This window comes from Balaenoptera borealis, assembly GCF_965194805.1.
Source record: "Balaenoptera borealis genome assembly, contig: HAP1_SCAFFOLD_2459, whole genome shotgun sequence".
NCBI lineage: Eukaryota > Metazoa > Chordata > Mammalia > Artiodactyla > Balaenopteridae > Balaenoptera > Balaenoptera borealis.
In genome coordinates, this window is record NW_028121864.1 from 12,439 (window position 1) to 17,097 (window position 4,659).

General features: G+C 49.5%; 1 long non-coding RNA gene across 1 annotated transcript; it reads left to right on the forward strand.

Annotated features, from left to right (window-relative positions):
* Nucleotides 1-657: 657 nt before the first annotated feature.
* LOC309622396 lies at nucleotides 658-4,404 on the forward strand. Its single transcript, XR_014240825.1, has 3 exons — nucleotides 658-1,847; nucleotides 2,929-3,061; nucleotides 3,623-4,404. It is a non-coding gene; the product is annotated as an uncharacterized lncRNA (long non-coding RNA).
* Nucleotides 4,405-4,659: the final 255 nt, after the last annotated feature.

A 4,659-nucleotide genomic window follows, 5' to 3' on the forward strand; every position in this document is an offset into this window, starting at 1 on the left:
CAAACCTCAGTCAAGTTCTCAGGCAACAGGGTTCTAGAATCAAGCCTCAGTCATATTCCCAGGACACATTGTTCAAGAATCAAACCTCAGTCATGTTGGCAGGCCACAGGGTTCCACAATCAAACCTCAGTCATGTTCCCAGGCCACAGGGATCCAGAATCCAACCGATGTCATGTTGCCAGGCCATAGGGTACCACCATCAAACCTCAGTCATATTCCCAGGCCACAGGTTTCCAGAATCAAACCGATTTCATGTTCCCAGGCAACAGGGTACTAGAATCCAAACCGATGTCATGTTCCCAGGCCACAGGGTTCCACCATCAAACCTCATTCCTGTGGCCAGGCCACAGGGTTCCACCATCAAGCCTCAATCATGTTCCCAAGCCTGAGGGTTCCACAATCAAACCACTGTCATATTGCCAGGCCACAGGGTTCAACCATCAAACCTCAGTCATGTTCCCAGGAAACAGGGTTCCAGAATCAATCCTCAGTTATATTCCCAGGCAACAGGATTCCAGAATAAATCCTCAGTCATATTCCCAGTCTACAGGTTTCCAGAACCAAGCCTCAATCAGCTTCCCAGGGCACAGTATTCCACAATCTAAACAGATGTCATGTTCCCAGGTCACAGGTATCCGGAATCAAACTTCTGTCATGTTCCCAGGGAACAGGGTTCCAGAAACAAACCTCAGTCATGTTACCAGGAGACAGGATTCCAGAATAAACCCGCAGTCATGTTTCCTGTACACAGGTTTCAAAAATAAATCCCCAGTCATGTTCTCAGGCCACAGGGTTCCAGAATTAAGCCTCACTCATATTCCCAGGCCAAAGGGTTCCACAATCAAACCTCAGTCCTGTTGCCAGGCCACAGTTCCACCATCAAGTCTCAGTCATGTTCCCAGGTCAGAGTGTTCCACAATCAAACCTAAGTCATCTTGCCAGGCCACAGGGTTCAACAATAAAACCTCAGTCATGTTCCCAGGGAACAGGGTTCCAGAAATAAACCTCAGTCATGTTGCCAGGCCACAGGATTCCCCCATCAAACCTCAGACATGTTCCCAGGCAGCAGGGTTCCAGAATCAAACCGTTCTCATGTTCCCAGGCCACAGGGTTCCAGAATCCACCAATGTCATGTTCCCAGGCCACAGGGTTCAAGAATCAATCCTCAGTTTGTTCCCAGGCTACAGGGTTCCAGAATAAAACCTCAGTCATGTTCCCAGTCCACAGGGTTCCAGAACCAAGCCTCAGTCAGGTTCCCAGGGCACAGTATTCCACAATCTAAACAGATGTCATGTTCCCAGGTCACAGGTTTCCAGAATCACGCCTCAGTTATGTTCCAAGGTCACACGGATCCAGAATCAAACCTCAGTCCTGTTGCCAGGCCATAGGGTACCACCATCAAACCTCAGTCATGTTCCCAGGCCACAGGGTTCCTCCATCATACCTCAATCATGTTCCCAGGACACAGGGTTCAAGAATCAAACAAATGTCAAGTTCCCAGGCCATGGGTTTCCAGTACCAGGCCTCAGTCATATTTCCAGGGCACAGGGTTCCACAATCAAATCTCACTCATATTGCCAGTCCACAGGTTTCTGCCGTCAAACCTCAGTCAAGTTCTCAGGCAACAGGGTTCTAGAATCAAGCCTCAGTCATATTCCCAGGACACATTGTTCAAGAATCAAACCTCAGTCATGATGGCAGGCCACAGGGTTCCACAATCAAACCTCAGTCATGTTCCCAGGCCACAGGTTTCCAAACTCCACTGATGTCATGTTTCTAGGCCACAGGGTTCCAGAATGAATCATCAGTTATGTTCCCAGGCTACAGGGTTCCAGAATAAAACCTCAGTCATGTTCCCAGTCCACAGGGTTCCAGAACCAAGCCTCAGTCAGCTTCCCAGGGCACAGTATTCCACAATCTAAACAGATGTCATGTTCCCAGGCCACAGGTTTCCAGAATCACGTCTCAGTCATGTTCCAAGGCCACAGGGATCCAAAATCCCACCTCAGTCATGTTGACAGGCCATAGGGTACCACCATCAAACCTCAGTCTTATTCCCAGACCACAGGTTTCCAGACTCAAAGCGATTTCATCTTCCCAGGCAACAGGGTACCAGAATCCAAACCGATGTCATGTTCCCAGGACACAGGATTCCACAATCTAACATTAGTCATGTTCCCAGGCCAATGGTTTCCAGAATCAAACCTCAGTCATATTCCTAGGCCACATGGTTCCAGAATCAAACCTCAGTTATGTTCCCAGGACACAGGGTTCCAGAATAACCCCTCAGTCATGTTCCCTCGACACAGGTTTCAGAAATAAAACCCCAGTCATGTTCCCAGGCCACAGGGTTCCAGAATCAATCCTCACTCATGTTCCCAGGCCACAGGGTTCCACAATTAAACCTCAGTCTTATTCCCAGGCCAGAGGGTTACACAATCAAACCTCAGTCCTGTTGCCAGGCCACGGTTCCAGCATCAAGGATCAGTCATGTTCCCATGCCACAGGGTTTCAGAATCAAACCACAGTCATGTTCCCAGTCCAGAGGGTTCCACAATCAAACCTTAGTCATGTTCCCATGCCACAGGGTTCCAGAATCCAACCGATGTCATGTTTCCAGGACACAGGGTTCCAAAATCAATCCTCAGTTATGTTCCCAGGCTACAGGGATCCAGAATAAAACCTCAGTCATGTTCCCAGTCCACAGGGTTCCAGAACCAAGCCTCAGTCAGTTTCCCAGGGCACAGTATTCCACAATCTAACAGATGTCATGTTCCCAGGTCACAGGTTTCCAGAATCACGCCTCAGTCATGTTCCCATGACACAGGGTTCCAGAATCCAACCGATGTCATGTTCCCAGGCCACAGGGTTCCAGAATCAATCCTCAGTTATGTTCCCAGGCGACAGTGTTCCTGAATAAAACCTCAGTCATGTTCCCAGTCCACAGGGTTCCAGAACCAAGCCTCAGTCAGGTTTCCAGGGCACACTATTCCACAATCTAAACAGATGTCATGTTCCCAGGTCACAGGTTTCCAGAATCACGCCTCAGTCATGTTCCAAGGTCACAGGGATCCAGAATCAAACCTCAGTCCTGTTTCCAGGCCATAGGGTACCACCATCAAACCTCAGTCATGTTCCCAGACCACAGGGTTCCTCCATCATACCTCAATCATGTTCCCAGGACACAGGGTTCAAGAATCAAACAAATGTCAAGTTCCCAGGCCATGGGTTTCCAGTACCAGGCCTCAGTCATATTTTCACGGCACAGGGTTCCACAATCAAATCTCAGTCATATTGCCAGTCCACAGGTTTCTGCCATCAAACCTCAGTCAAGTTCTCAGGCAACAGGGTTCTAGAATCAAGCCTCAGTCATATTCCCAGGACACATTGTTCAAGAATCAAACCTCAGTCATGTTGGCAGGCCACAGGGTTCCACAATCAAACCTCAGTCATGTTCCCAGGCCACAGGGATCCAGAATCCAACCGATGTCATGTTGCCAGGCCATAGGGTACCACCATCAAACCTCAGTCATATTCCCAGGCCACAGGTTTCCAGAATCAAACCGATTTCATGTTCCCAGGCAACAGGGTACTAGAATCCAAACCGATGTCATGTTCCCAGGCCACAGGGTTCCACCATCAAACCTCATTCCTGTGGCCAGGCCACAGGGTTCCACCATCAAGCCTCAATCATGTTCCCAAGCCTGAGGGTTCCACAATCAAACCACTGTCATGTTGCCAGGCCACAGGGTTCAACCATCAAACCTCAGTCATGTTCCCAGGAAACAGGGTTCCAGAATCAATCCTCAGTTATATTCCCAGGCCACAGGTTTCCACCATCAAGCCTCAGTCATGTTCCAAAACCTGAAGGTTCCACAATCAAACCTCAGTCATGTTCCCAGGACACAGGGTTCCAGAATCAAGCCTCACTCATATTCCCAGGCCAGAGGGTTCCACAATCACACCGCAGTCCTGTTGCCAGGCCACGGTTCCACCATCAAGCCTCAGTCATGTTCCCAGGCCAGAGTGTTCCACAATCAAACCTCAGTCATGTTCCCAGGCCACAGGATTCCACCATCAAACCTCAGTCCTGTTTCCAGGCCACAGGCTTCCACCATCAAGCCTCAGTCATGTTCCCATGCCTGAGGGTTCCACAATAAAACCTCTGTCATGTTACCAGGCCACAGGGTTCAACCATCAAACCTCAGTCATATTCCCTGGAAACAGGGTTCCAGAGTCAAACCAATGTCATGTTCCCAGGACACGGGGTTCCAGTATCAGGCCGCAGTCATGTTCCCAGTGCACAGGGTTCCACCATCAAACCTCAGTCATGTTGCCAGTGCACAGGTTTCTGCGATCAAATCAGAGTCAAGTTCCCAGGCCACCGGGTTCCTCCATCAAACCTCAGTCATGTTCCCATGCCACAGCATTCCACAGTCTAACATCAGTCATGTTCCCAGACCAATGGTTTCCAGAATCAAACCTCAATCATGTTCCCAGGACACAGGGTTCCAATCAAACCAATGTCAAGTTCCCAGGCCATGGGTTTCCAGTACCAGGCCACAGTCATGTTTCCAGGGCACAGGGTTCCACAATCAAACGTCAGTCATGTTGCCAGTCCACAGGTTTCTGCGAGCAAACCACATTCAAGTTCTCAGA